The 15,647-nt window shown below is 39.4% G+C and overlaps 1 protein-coding gene across 11 annotated transcripts in view; it reads right to left on the bottom strand.

The window, feature by feature from the left end:
- Positions 1–15,647, bottom strand: part of LOC141453012 (CLK4-associating serine/arginine rich protein-like) — a 185,383-nt gene that overhangs the window by 103,000 nt on the left and 66,736 nt on the right. The window lies entirely within an intron of this gene.

Genomic DNA, 15,647 nt, shown 5'->3' on the forward strand with positions numbered 1-15,647 from the left:
TCCAGTATAGGTCGTTCGTTTTGGTGGGCATTGAGTGAATACTTTATCCTCAAGTTTTGGAGGAAAAAAACATTCAGTGATGGAATCTGTGGGTACTAGCGGAAAATCTGTTTGATATTTTAATGGAATTTATGGCCAGCTTTGTGGATAACTAGTTCCGTTTAGATCTGTGCATGGCCTAGAGTCTAGTGTGGGTGCCAGGAAGTCAGGGAAAGAGCAGAGCCCTCGTCTCAGGAGTGTAATGGGGTGGTCAGGTGACGTCAGCAAGGCAAGGGCCCTCGTTAGCGATTGGACGACCACCGCCGTCCCTCTTTCGTAACCTCCACATTGCTGGGGTGGGGGTGGCAGTCCTTCCATCCTTCCTCTCACTTCATCCTCCACTAAATCCTTCTCAAACTGGCCTCTCTCTCCCCCGCCAACACACTTGACTTCTTAAGCTTGCTCGGCTTCCCTTTCGCTCGCACTACTTGTGTGTGTGTGTCCCCCCTATCGGCCGTCGTCATCCTCTGCGCCCAAGTTTTGTCGTCCTTTCTTACCAATCCCTTTGCCCCACTAGTCCAAAACCTTTCTCTGTGTTCCCTCTCATCTCTGCCTCATCACTACCGCCTCCCCGTTGTCGCACACACACACAAACCTTTTGCTTTAGACGGCCGCCAACTCAGCGATTCCCAAACCCATCCAATTTAGTTGGGATCAAAAAGTTGCCATTTCCCCCCCCCCCGACCATCTAACCGTATATAGGCCAGACAGGGTAAGCGTTCTTTGGCGGCGGCAGCAGCACACAGAGGCGGTTCAGCAAAAAGACCCTCATATCTATTCAGCCATGCGCGTACTTACTGCCTCCTAACCATCCAAGCCCCCGAGCCGCCTCTACCGCACCACTTCCCCCAAGTTATAGCCCTATTTCTACTCGGCTATATGAGATAGAAAGAGAGCAGTAAGCATCTTATATGTGAAAAATAAGTTGACCGAAAAATTGTTCCTATCCCTGCTTCCGGGATGATAGTATTGGCTACAATGGAGTTTTCCAACTGACAGCTACAAACTTTCAAGACGATCTAATTTTCTTTTACGTTTTTTTCATTTTCTATCTCTCTCTTCCCTCTCACTCGCTGCTCTTAATATTACTTTTCACTTCTCTTATCCTCAGTAATAAGAAGTAAACGCAAACGTGAACAATTTTTCGGACAATTGTATGCATGTTTGTGTGTCAACAAAATATTCAAAAAGAGGAAAAATTGCAAAAAGCTGAAAGTTTATAATTTGCTTTGATCCCAGTAGATTGTAGTAATATCGATCAAAATTTCACAAACGAAAGGACTATTTTACTGCACTAGGCGCCGAGCGGTTAGAGGCTAGACCCGCAAAGCTAAGATGTATTACGGTACTAGGCTATATTCCCCGTCTATACCTTTAATGGTTAATATGAGAAATTTATGGTAAAGTATGTTTGCTAGTCGCCACGATATCCGAGCAGTTAGAGGCTATACCTGCAAAGCAAAGATGTACTGCGGAACTAGGCTATATTCCTCGGTCTATACCTTTAAAGGTTAATATGAGAAATTTATAGTAAAGTATGTTTCCTAGTCGCCACAATAGCCGAGCAGTTAGAGGCTAGACCCGCAAAGCTAAGATGTATTGCGGTACTAGGCTATATTCACAGTCTATACTTTTAATGGTTAATATGGGAAATTTATAGTAAAGTATGATCGCTAGTCGCCAACGCGCTAACAAAGTGTAGTATGTGACGGAAACTTATGTGAAGTCGAATGGTCTGTATCAAATTGATTAATCCAACCTCTGATGTTGGAAGAAAATCCGAAACTAAACAGGGATACAATAAGCATGCGTACTAAGCTAAAAGTAAACAGTTCTTGACCTTTAAAGGAGCCCTACTGTTAGACTACCTTCTTACAATCAGTTTTCCGACCATGATCTTTTAAAATAGTCTTTTAAACAATGAATTAAATTAAAGACTAGTTGATTCATACAAATTAATTAAATAAATAAGTTGAGGAATACGTTGATTAAGAGACCCTTGGCGTGAAGAAGCAGATGGTGGCGGACAGTTACACGCCACGCACATGGTAGCCAGGAATAGGAAACGTGTGAAGAAAGCGCCCCGCTGAGAGAGGGGGGAAGCCGTCATCCAAGGTGATGAAATGATGTAGTGAATGATGATGCGTAGCCTTAACCGACAAATAAAAGAATAAAGGGTTATGCCAACCATCCAGACACCATCAGCTTCATAATCATACAGATATCATCCAGAGATCTAAATCTTGACTGGCCTCTTCAAGTGGAGGGGGGCCCACTTGAACTACAAGCAAGCCCGTTCTCTCTTCCCCTCCCCTCCATGGGGGCAATTCTGAGCTAGGCACGTCGTCTCTTTAACGGTCAAGTGTTTGAAAAGTATTCAGCGGGTTGCCGCTCTAACACTTCCGTTTTTTTTTTTTTTGCTGGCGATGTGGGTAAAAGGAAATCCATGATGGGTTAATGGAAATCGCTTTGTCAGCCGCACTGATACCAATCTCTATTATACCAGGACATCTAACCAATAAGGTCCTCTTTAACACACCACCATACTCTCAAATAGTGAACATAATTACCCCACTACGTTGCCCTATTTAAACACTCAAGTGGCTACACTGTAGATTTAAAAGTGATAAGATTTGTACTAAACCATCTTTTATTGTGTACAGAAATAGGTTGGCTGTACTGTCCGCAAAGCTTTTTTTTTTTTATTATTTTATTTATTTATTATTTTTTTTTTTTTTAGAACAGCCGTGCACTTTATGGCATTTTTACTTACCAAAAATACAAGATTTTTAACAGTGCCGCAGTTGACGAAAAGCGTATTTATTTTATTAAAAAAAATTATCGCAGCCTTTGTATTACATTTTGAAATTATCGCTTCCGATACTAAGCTCTCGGCCAAAATCCACCAACCGGAAATGCATCATTGGTGAAGTGATTTTTTTTTTCTTCAGTTTTTAGCGTTTTTATCGAGAAATGTCTGCAACGATCTATCAAATATGAGAATCCATTCCGAGATCTCCCAATCACCTTTCATCATTGATGTAATCCGAACGCTTTACCGAGGATTCCACTCCATTCTCGAACATCATCACATTCCTTTAATCCATTAACCTTCCTCACCATGTACGAGTATTCCAGATAATCGTTCCCGATGAGAATGAGACTTCAGTGGCCATGCGATGTGTTATAATAATGAAATAGTGTAGTATTTGATTAGTGGACAGTGAAATAGGGAAATCACACAATTAAGTGTGATTGTCTACTTCTCCGTCCGCTGGAGGAGCAGCAGGTGTAAATTTCACACAAAAAGGGAGGAAAAAACAGATAAACCCGATGTAAATCTCAGCCAGAAGCTTATAACTACTTTTCCTGCACTTATTTAGAAAATCAGTAATTCATATTAGGCGCCACGGTAGCCGAGCGGTTAGAGGCTAGACCCGCAAAGCTAAGATGTATTGTCAGTGGATCAAGTCTAATTTATTAGGCCGAATTGTTATGGCCACATTAGACAACTGTTCGGTAGAGGGCAGAGTGGCTAGAGGCTGCCCGCAAGGGGGTGTTTTGTCACCTCTTTTGTGGACGGTTCTGGTCGACGACCTCTTAGTGAAACTGTCGGCGGAGAGCTTCTACTGCCTAGGCTTTGCAGATGACCTGGCAGTGGTTGTTAAAGGGCGTTTCGCTAATACGGTTTCGGAGCGCATGCAGAGAGCGCTTAATATTGTGGATAGATGGAGTAGGGCGGAAGGTCTCTCCATCAATCCGCATAAGACTAGGGTTGTCCCTTTCACAAGGAGGAAGAATCTGGGTAGATTGGAGCAACCAATTTTGGGGAGAGTTACTATCCCCTTGTCCATGGAGGCCAAGTATCTTGGAGTTATCTTCGATAAAAGGCTCACATGGAATTCACACCTAAATATGATTTCCCACAAGGCTAAGGTTTCCTTAGGATACTGCAAAAGGCTGTGTGGGAAAAGTTGGGGTTTGAGCCCTAAGATGACACTCTGGATTTACAAGAGTGTAATAAGACCCATGGTGTCACATGGGGCGGTAGCATGGTGGGCGAAAACCTTGCAGGTGGGTGGAGTCCGAGCACTAAGTGGTATTCAAAGGCTGGCTTGCCTGAGTGTTACTGGTGCCATGAGGACTTCCCCTACTGCGGCCTTGGAGGTTTTATTAAATTTGCCCCCTTTGCACATATATATTCAAGGCGTTGTAAAGGCCGTTGTCATTAGGCTTATGATAGGACAAGCTCCCATTACCGTCAGGCATGGAGGAGCGTATCAAGAGTTGTACGAGGAGCTGGAGGCCGACCCAATTTTGGGCCTGCCTTCGGACTTTATGACTCCCAAATATAACTTCGACAAGCCTTTCAAAGTCTGTATTGGGGACCGGGAGGCTTGGACACGAGGACCCCCAGTTGAGGGAGATTCAATATGGTACACGGATGGCTCCAAGACGGAGGAGGGTGTGGGAGCGGGAGTGTACGGGGCGAAACCGAAATATAGCTTTTCGGTTAGCCTAGGAAAACTAGCTACAGTTTTTCAGGCTGAGCTAGCTGCAATTAGGTTCTGTGCTACCGAGATTAAAGGGCGAGGAATTATTAATTCCAAGGTCGTAATTTTCTCGGATAGTCAGGCTGCTCTACGGGCAATTAGTTCCTACCAGGTCAACTCAAGGCTGGTTTGGGACTGTCTGGGTGCCCTGAAGGAAATTAGTGACCAAAATAAGGTCTTCCTGGTCTGGGTACCTGGTCATTCAGGACATAAAGGAAACGAAGCGGCAGATTTATTGGCCCGGGAAGGCTCTGCGGGACGCTTCGTTGGCCCGGAGCCCTGTTTTGGGGTTCCGAAGTGTGTTAAGGCTGCGACCATTAACTTATGGGTGCAGAGTAGGTCTCAGGAGTGGTGGCTTGCCACCACTGGGCAGAGACAGGCGAAGGAGTTTATTAAAGGCTATTCGCCGAGGCTGACTGCAGAATTAATCCGTCAAGGCCGTGGGGCTATAAGGATGATTGTAGGCCTATTAACTGGCCACTGTAGGCTCAGGAAACACATGCATCGCATGGGCCTGGCAGATGATAGCCTATGTAGGTTCTGTCAGGAAGAGGAGGAAACGGCACTGCACGTGTTGTGTCAGTGTGAGGGGCTCGTGTGGCTAAGGATGTTACTTCTCGGGGAGGAAAAGCCAAGGCCTGTGAGCTTTACCCAAGAGTCGCTCTCCAGCATTAAGAGTCTGATTAAAAGGACAGGTCTGGAGAGTGAACTTTAAAGTGAGGGGAGCCACAATAGATCCAAAGGGGTCGCAGTGGCGTAGGCCTTGAGGCCACCCTAGTCTAATCTAATCTAATCTAACACACCACCATACTCTCAAATAGTGAACATAATTACCCCACTACGTTGCCCTATTTAAACACTCAAGTGGCTACACTGTAGATTTAAAAGTGATAAGATTTGTACTAAACCATCTTTTATAGTGTACAGAAATAGGTTGGCTGTACTGTCCGCAAAGCTTTTTTTTTTTTATTATTTTATTTATTTATTATTTTTTTTTTTTTAGAACAGCCGTGCACTTTATGGCATTTTTACTTACCAAAAATACAAGATTTTTAACAGTGCCGCAGTTGACGAAAAGCGTATTTATTTTATTAAAAAAAATTATCGCAGCCTTTGTATTACATTTTGAAATTATCGCTTCCGATACTAAGCTCTCGGCCAAAATCCACCAACCGGAAATGCATCATTGGTGAAGTGATTTTTTTTTTCTTCAGTTTTTAGCGTTTTTATCGAGAAATGTCTGCAACGATCTATCAAATATGAGAATCCATTCCGAGATCTCCCAATCACCTTTCATCATTGATGTAATCCGAACGCTTTACCGAGGATTCCACTCCATTCTCGAACATCATCACATTCCTTTAATCCATTAACCTTCCTCACCATGTACGAGTATTCCAGATAATCGTTCCCGATGAGAATGAGACTTCAGTGGCCATGCGATGTGTTATAATAATGAAATAGTGTAGTATTTGATTAGTGGACAGTGAAATAGGGAAATCACACAATTAAGTGTGATTGTCTACTTCTCCGTCCGCTGGAGGAGCAGCAGGTGTAAATTTCACACAAAAAGGGAGGAAAAAACAGATAAACCCGATGTAAATCTCAGCCAGAAGCTTATAACTACTTTTCCTGCACTTATTTAGAAAATCAGTAATTCATATTAGGCGCCACGGTAGCCGAGCGGTTAGAGGCTAGACCCGCAAAGCTAAGATGTATTGCGGTACTAGGCTATATTCCCAGTCTGTACCTTTAATGGTTAATATGAGAAATTTATAGTAAAGTATGTTTGCTAGGCACCACCGTCCATGACACCTAATTTGGTAGTTGGACGTAAAGCCCGCCTGAAAAAATAGGCAATTACGACTTTACTTCGTACGAGGGTCGTTTGAAAAGTCCGTGCAAAGTCAGAGAGATAGCACTACTGGCGCGTATCGAGGTTATGTTTAGTTAGTAGCATCTCTTGAAAGAACACACACCAAGTTTCAGCCAGATCGGTCTATTTCTTTGTGTTTGGCATTCGTTTGAATCGAGGAAGTCGAGTGATTTTCTCACGCTTGACCAAAAACGAAATCGTGTGAAGTGTTGCAAGGACGGTTTTCAGCTGTTCCAGAAGAATCCGCATGACTTTAAGCGTCGTTTCGTCACTGTGGATGAAACATGGATACATCACTACACTCCTGAGACCAAAGAACAATCTAAACAATGGGTTACCAAGGGGGAATCTGCGCCAAAAAAGGCGAAGACCGTTCCTTCGGCCGGAAAGAATATGGCGACTGTCTTTTGGGATTCGCAAGGAATAATCCTCATCGACTATCTGGAAAAGGGTAAAACTATTACAGGTGCATATTATTCATCGTTATTGGACCGTTTGAAAACCGAGCTGCAAGAAAAACGTCCACGATTGGCCCACAAAAAAGTCCTTTTCCATCACGACAACGCACTAGCTCACACCTCAGCAGTTGTGGTCGCAAAATTATTGGAAATAGGGTTCCAACTCGTTTCACATCCCCCTATTCTCCAGACTTGGCTCCCTCGGACTACTATTTGTTCCCCAATATGAAGAAATGGCTGGCGGGAAAAAGATTTTATTCAAACGAGGAGGTGATTGCAGAAACGAATGGCTATTTTTCAGACTTGGACAAATCCTATTATTCGGAAGGGATCAACAAACTAGAGCAGCGTTGGACGAAGTGTATAAGCCTAAAAGGAAACTATGTTGAAAAATAAAAAAGGTTTACCCCAAAAAATTAAGTAGTTTTTATTTTTGCACGGACTTTTCAAACGACCCTCGTACTTTACTTCAATTACAGTAATTCATATTGAACCCTCTGGTGGTTGTATGTAAGAAACTGATGCAAGAAGATTTCAGGGTTGAGGAACCGCAATGTTCACTTTCTACATGACTATGGCCTTTTAGTTATCTGTCTGTCTTTTTTACTTTTCTTTCCGTGACGCTAAGTCCCCACCTGAACGGTCCATTTCCATTTCCTTTGGCGTACCTCCAATCCTACCTAAAACCGATTTTCCTCTTTATTAAAGAACTCTTTCTTAGCACTCGCCGCTCCCGACAATTCAAACTCATCTGCAGCCGCTTCCGCCCAGTAGAGAATACAAAAAATAAAAAATTACGGAATTATTTTGTAAATAATTAATTTAGTCATTATTTTTTGAGAAGAGTTGTAATTGTGTTAGGATCTGCCACAAGGCATCAAAACGCCTATTCTCTTAGCCATCTTCAGGCATGGGGTTGTGCGATTTTGGTCTGGATTAGAAAGTACACAAAGTACTAATTAATTTCAGTTAGAAGATATACCACAAAAAATCTTGTTGATGTCAAGACCTACAGGAATCTGTGAATTCAAATTAGATGCTGTACAATATAACAGGTATGCATTGTTATACGGGTCAAAATTGGGGTTAGATTATTGGTTGGCGTTGAAAATAGAGTCTGCATCCAGGGTCAATCGGAAAGGTCAACCTATTTTAAACTGGATCAACAACCATTAGAAAGATCACTCCTCTTGAACCTTTAAAACCGAAATTTCCATCCGGTTTTTCAAGTCTTACCTGTAGTAATGCTACTCTAAGGGAGAGAAATTTAGATGATTGACCAGTGTAACCCAAGTGTTAAACTGGAGTGATGCTGTGTGATTAGGTCAGGTAAACAAACAGAGGTCAGTGTACTGAAGAGGGGGAATTAGAGCAGGGAAGCTGTGGACACAATGTTCTGGCTTTTCATAATTGGTTATATCCCCCCTCCCGTATGGTCAGCAGAATGTGCAGCTGCTGCATGCCGTAACCTGCCAGACATTTACTTATATAGATGATAATATATTTTTTTCAAAAAAAAAATGGGGAAACCATGAATACTAATGTTAAATTGGCCCTTAACGGGAACGGCTATAAGCCACATTTACTAAGACCTAAAAAATTGATTGAGGTTCCCTCATCTTTCAGTGTCAGTGCATAGAATGTGACACTGTAAAGTGCCCAAGTTTATTTTAAGAGAGTGTAATGGTATGATGTTGAGCTAGAGTCGGCCTGTGGGTGCGCTAAACATATTGACTCTGTTCAGGCTCTGTGGGTATGCATTATGGAGGGTTTAGGGTGTCATTGTGTTGTTCGTGCTTTAGGATATCTCCTAAAGAAGTGTCAATGATGGCCACATCCTGCAGCGGTAATTCAATAATTTTTGCTTTTTAAGGCAAGTTGTGCAAAATACTATCAAAACCCCGAGATCCATTTTCAGCTTTAAGAAGTAGAGCGCAAGGGTTTCAACGGGAACCAAAAAAAAAGAAGGAAGAAGAAGAAAAACTTATTGAACGAAGAAAGAAGGAAATAGGGCTGATGAACTGTTTTATTTTGCCCTTTACACAAGAAGTAAGAGTGGCCGAAGTTGGAGAGTAAGGTGGTGGCAAAGAGATAGCCCTGGCGGCCCTTCTAACAAGGTACAATATGTAACACAGAAGGGCCGGCTCAATCTCTCTCTCTCTCTGTCTCTGTCTTCTGTACGACCAGCCTTAATGCTAGAGTGAGAGCGAAGGGTAGATATGGGAAGGCCAGAGACCACGATCACAAAGTCTTCTTCCCCTATTCCTGGACAGAATTCAATTTGCTCACTATGGCCACCCCCCTTCCCACGTCTTCCGCGCGGCCATTCCTGACTCTCTCTTTTCCTCGTTCTATTGATCTGTGAAGGCAATTTCACCTTTGCCCATGCTACGAGACCACACTTTACTTGTACATGACTGTGCGGTGAGCTTAGATAGATAGGTTAGGCTGTGTTGGGCAAAGGGGAGAATGTTAGGTTCTATGTTGGCCAGCATTCTATGGGATTTCATCCTCGTCCCTACTTCTCTCATCGGGGAAGGGGTTTGAGCAGTAACAGTGTGAGCGAACAAGAAGAAGTGAGTTCATCTTTTAATACAAGGGGCAAGGAAGTCTTCTTAGTGTGGTGGGGAACTAGGGAGAGAGAGGGAGAGAGAGAGGACAACAGGAGAATGTCCACAGAGGGTTCTTTTGGGAGAGGAAGATGAAGAAGAGCAGAAGAAGAGAGTGGGGCATGGAAAACCCTCGCAGGAATACTCCAGAGTAGCGGAGGACGCCCGGATTCAGGAATGAAAAGCTGGATCCCTTAATAAGCCACGGCTGGTCTTACCTCGCTTTTCCTACTCCATCTGCCACAAAATATCCTCAATTTCATCCCACCGGAAGTGGCCACAGCCCCCCCTTTAAATGACTTGCAATTCTACCCCATACCTGGTTACTTTAACAAACATTTCTAACCAGGCAGCGACTAATGTTAACCAATTTTTCTCTATAATGTTTCATAAATAACATCGCCTATTATGGCAAATGTTTACAAGGAAGCGGATACGGATTCATGCAAAATACTGAAATGAACAAAAAGAAAACTGGTGAATCAATAACACTTACACGACCTTTTCAAAACTTCAATTCACAAGAGTCTAACTTGAATCTTTTTCCACTAAGTCCAAACGAATTTACCTAAATATAATGTACTAATAAAAGTTAATGATCCATTTATACGAATTTTTGGAACCATTTTTCAAAGAATAATTTTAGAAAAGTGAAAAATCTTTGTATTAAAGAAAGTAAAGTAAAGTAATTGCCTATTTTTTCAGGCAGACTTTACGTCCAACTACCAAATTAGGTGCCGTGGACGGAGCTGACTAGCGAACATACTTTATTCTAAATTTCACATATCAACAATTAAATGTATAGGCTGGGAATGTAGCCTAGTACCGCAATACGTCTTAGCTTTGCGGGTCTAGCCTCTAACCGCTCGGCTATTGTGGCGACTAGCAAACATACTTTACTATAAATTTTTTCATAGTAACCATTAAAGGTAAAGACTGGGAATATAGCCTAGTACCGCAATACGTCTTAGCTTTGCGGGTCTAGCCTCTAACCGCTCGGCTATTGCATTAAATTAATACTTCCAGATTGCCGAAATTTTCTTCAAGCATCCAACATTTTAGCAACACATTTATTCCACTTTCCATGCAGAAAACGACAGAGACTTATTTAAAAAGAAACTTTCTTATTTCTGATTAAAACTCTTGAGCTAATGGAAATCGGAAACGAGTCAAGAACATTCGACGATATAAAAATCACTGTAGCCGTGTATTTCCTTCAACAAATAATTCACAAATAGTACAAAGAGAAGAAGATGGTTTTATCATTATCAAGGTGGATGTTTGTGTTGGTTTCAGAGGTTTAAGGAGAGGGTATCATTTGTGAATTAAAGTGGCTTTGTAGCTGCCCCCACAGATGGGGGATACCTGGCTTCATCTCGGCCCTGTGTTACAAAGTAAATGAGATAGGATTTGGAAGCTATAGGATTACTATAGCTATGAGAGAGATAGCTCCTCCAGGGTACAGGTTGATGTATAATTGCTGGCGCCAGGATGACCCTCTGGGAATATCCTCTACAATCATAAATATATACACAGTCCTGGTGGCTTGATTTACTGGCCAGCTGTGACCGATACCATCTGCAAACCACTTCTCATTCTTCCAACACAAACTTTTCTAATCTTTTTGTTTTTACAACGAAATATTTGTTAAAAGAGTTTTTAATTTTAAATTTCGGCTTTTCTTTTAAATCAATACTTTAACAGTACTAGATAAGAGGAAGTACTGTGATCGAGTAAAATTGAGCGTTTTCAAAAACGGAAATATTCATTTTCTTTATCTGTAGATATAAAAAAAAATGGTGTTTAGTCTGCCGCAGAGTGTGTCACCTTAACTCAAAAACATAACTAGGAAGTTCAATTTTGGTAGCTGGCTTAGCTACGAAAACTGAACTTAACAATAAGCTTCAGTCAAAATCAGACAATCGGTAGTGCCACCTAACTTAAACAATTATTTTGTATTTTGTTCTTACACTAACTTTATTTAATTTTAACAAAAAATTTACAGTGCAAAAAGTTAAGTATAAGGGATTATTAAACGCTACAAGAAACACAAATCAGCAAGTACCCAACATTTCTTAATACTTCATTGATATCATTTAAGTAATTTTACTGCATTAATTCCATTGAAATCCAATGAACAGAAAGAGAGATATCAAGGTTTGAAATTTTCTCTGTTTGCAAAACCTCTAAAATTTAACCTTCCGTATCTCTTTAAACATTAACACTAAAACAATGCAATTAATATCAATTATAAACCTTTCTATTCTCTACAATTCAGTAAACATTTCATTGAAATCTAATTAATAGGTAGAGAGAAATAAAGGTTTAAAATTTTCTCTGTTTGCAAAACCTCTAAAATTTAACCTTCCGTATCTCTTTAAACATTATCACTAAAACAATGCAATTAATATCAATTATAAACCTTTCTATTCTCTACAATTCAGTAAACATTTCATTGAAATCTAATTAATAGGTAGAGAGATATAAAGGTTTGAAATTTTCTCTGTACGCAAAACCTCTAAAATTAAACCTTCCGTATCTCTTTAACCATTATCACTAAAACAATGCAATTAATATCAGTAATAGACCTTTCTATTCTTTACAATTCAGTAAACATTTCATTGAAATCTAATAGATAGGTAGAGAGATATAAAGGTTTAAAATCTTCTCTGTTTGCAAAACCTCTAAAATTTAACCTTCCGTATCTCATTACCATTATCAATAAAACTGCAATAATATCAGTTATAGACCTTTCTATTCTTTACAATTCAGTAAAGATTTCATTGAAATCTAATTAATAGGTAGAGAGATATAAAGGTTTAAAATTTTCTCTGTTTGCAAAACCTCTAAAATTTAACCTTCCGTATCTCATTAACCATTATCACTAAAACAATGCAACTGATATCAGTTATAGACCTTTCTATTCTTTACAATTTAGTAAAGATTTCATTGTAATCTAATGAATAGAAAGAGAGATATAAAGGTTTAAAATTTTGTCTGTTCGCAAAACCTCTAAAATTTAACCTTCCATATCTCATTAACCATTATCACTAAAACAATGCAATTAATTTCAATTATAAACCTTTCTATTCTCTACAATTCAGTAATGATTTCATTGAAATCTAATGAATAGAAAGAGAGAAATAAAGGTTTAAAATTTTCTCTGTTTGCAAAACCTCTAAAATTTAACCTTCCGTATCTCATTAAACATTATTACTAAAACAATGCAACTGATATCAGTTATAGACCTTTCTATTCTTTACAATTTAGTAAAGATTTCATTGAAATCTAATGAATAGAAAGAGAGATATAAAGGTTTGATATTTTGTCTGTTTGCAAAACCTCTAAAATTTAACCTTCCATATCTCATTAACCATTATCAATAAAACTGCAATAATATCAGTTATAGACCTTTCTATTCTTTACAATTCAGTAATGATTTCATTGAAATCTAATGAATAGAAAGAGAGATATGAAGGTTTGAAATTTTCTCTGTTTGCAAAACATCTAAAATTTAACCTTCCGTATCTCTTTAACCATTATAACTAAAACAATGCAATTAATATCAATTATAAACCTTTCTATTCTCTACAATTCAGTAGAGATTTCATTGAAATCTAACGAATAGAAAGAGAGATATAAAGGATTGAAATTTTGTCTGTTTGCAAAATCTATAAAATTAAACCTTCCGTATCTCTTTAACCATTATCACTAAAACAATGCAATTAATATCAGTTGTAGACCTTTCTATTCTTTACAATTTAGTAAAGATTTCATTGAAATCTAATGAATAGGAAGAGAGATATAAAGGTTTGAAATTTTCTCTGTTTGCAAAACATCTAAAATTTAACCTTCCGTATCTCTTTAACCATTATCACTAAAACAATGCAATTAATATCAGTTATAGACCTTTCTATTCTTTACAATTCAGTAAAGATTTCATTGAAAGCTAATGAATAGGTAGAGAGATATGAACGTTTGAAATTTTGTCTGTTTCTTTGTTTGTTTGTTGAGTAGTTGCTTGATGATTCGTTAAGTTCAGTTATATTCCTGTCGCTTGATTGGTGTTTGAGGTTTTTTTCAATGGAGTTATACAATATTTTTTATGGTAGAATTGCGAATAAATGATTGTTCAAAGAATTTGGAGAAAACTTTTTCTATTTCGATTCTATGAGCAGTGAGATGCGTGAAATGCTATAAATTCTAATTCTACTTATGGTATATCAAAAAAAGTGCATCGGAGTTTGCTTTTAGGGTTAATCTCTCGAACTGAGAGAAATCATAATGACATCATTATCAAAACATCACTAGAAACTATTTGAATATGTACGAATTGTGAACAGGGCGAGTGCCGACTGAAGACCAGGAATTGGAATAAAAGGGTAAATTACAGGACCCAGAGGGTTAACCGATTCGAGTAATTTAGCATGCAAAACGGATAGTAAGATCGAAAAGAGAGCAACAATCCTCCCCTTTGCAGCCTCCCTGCTCCAGTTCCCCCCTTAGAACTAGTTTACTTGACCTCTCTCTCCCCATGTTCGGGCACAGCAGCCCTGGACCTGTGGTCATTGCTACCCTCCTTCCTGCAATTTCATTCCTCCAATTTTAAACATACAATATTATCTCTGTAACAACAAAAAAAACCGGATACAGAATCTCGTTCACACAGGGCTTGCCGAGTGACCCAGTTTAAAATAGTTTAACCTTACTTGACCCATCCAAGCCTCTGTACCCATTAGGTGGTGTAACTTGCTAAATCTGCCTTTCATCAACCCCTAGAAAAGCAACCTGGTACTGCTTTTTTATTTCTTAACAATAGCCACCTGTTCCGGCCCAGCATCTCATTTAGATGACCACATCCCCGTTGGCACCTCTATACCTACAATCAAATTACAATACAGGTGTACTTACTCACATCTTTGTTAAACACACCTTTCTGAAACTAGTTCAACCTTGTGGGGGCATCCCAAGTAGATTTGTTTTCAGACTATTAATTTTTTTTTTTTGTTTATTTTCTCTTTCCCCTAAGGTGGCGCCACGGTAGCCGAGCGGTTAGAGGCTAGACCCGCAAAGCTAAGATATATTGCGGCACTAGGCTATATTCCCAGTCTATACCTTTAATGGTTAATATGAGAAATTTACAGTAAAGTATGTTTGCTAGTTGCCACCGTAGCCGAGCGGTTAGAGGCTAGTCCCGCAAAGCTAAATTGTATTGGGGCACTAGGCTATATTCCCAGTCTATACCTTTAATGGTTAATATGAGAAATTTATAATAAAGTATGTTTGCTAGTCGCCACTATAGCAGAGCGGTTAGAGGCTAGACCCGCAAAGCTAAGATATATTGCGGCACTAGGCTATATTCCCAGTCTATACCTTTAATGGTTAATATGAGAAATTTACAGTAAAGTATGTTTGCTAGTTGCCACCGTAGCCGAGCGGTTAGTGGCTAGTCCCGCAAAGCTAAATTGTATTGCGGCTCTAGGCTATATTCCCAGTCTATACCTTTAATGGTTAATATGAGAAATTCATAGTAAAGTATGTTTACTAATCGCCTCCGTTCACGACACCTAATTCAGTAGTTGGACTTAAAGCCCGCCTGAAAAAATAGGCAATTACTTTACTTTACTTTTGAGTTCGAAAAAGTAGAGTGCGTCAGCATAACTCGCAAATGGTAAATCGTAGAAGAGGTTCAAATGTGATTTTTTTTTTTAATTTTGGTGCAACCAATGAGAACGCTGCATTGGATCTAAAACTACCAAAACCGGAAGTACGCTTAATTGATAGTATTATTTTTCAATTTTTTTTCTCCTACGTCAAGGTACAGCAACTTTCAGCACTCCTCTAATGTGTCACTTTAGTAAAATGCATGATTTTACCACAAATTTAAGAGTATTAAAAGCATTATTATTATATTAAGTTTAAAAAAAAAAATCGATTAATTGAAATTGGAAATTTAAAACAGGAAACAATTTTTTAGATCGTATCTTCGCAGGATCAACAAAAATTCCTTTCCTCTTTGCGTAGATTGCCATGAGGAGGAGGATTTCAAACATATAATAATGATATGTTCACGTTATGTAGTAGACAGGAAACGAATGTTTGACGACAAATA

The sequence above is a fragment of the Rhodnius prolixus genome, unplaced genomic scaffold, assembly GCF_049639745.1.
Source record: "Rhodnius prolixus isolate KJV_2025 unplaced genomic scaffold, Rpr scaffold_1, whole genome shotgun sequence".
Classification (NCBI taxonomy): domain Eukaryota; kingdom Metazoa; phylum Arthropoda; class Insecta; order Hemiptera; family Reduviidae; genus Rhodnius; species Rhodnius prolixus.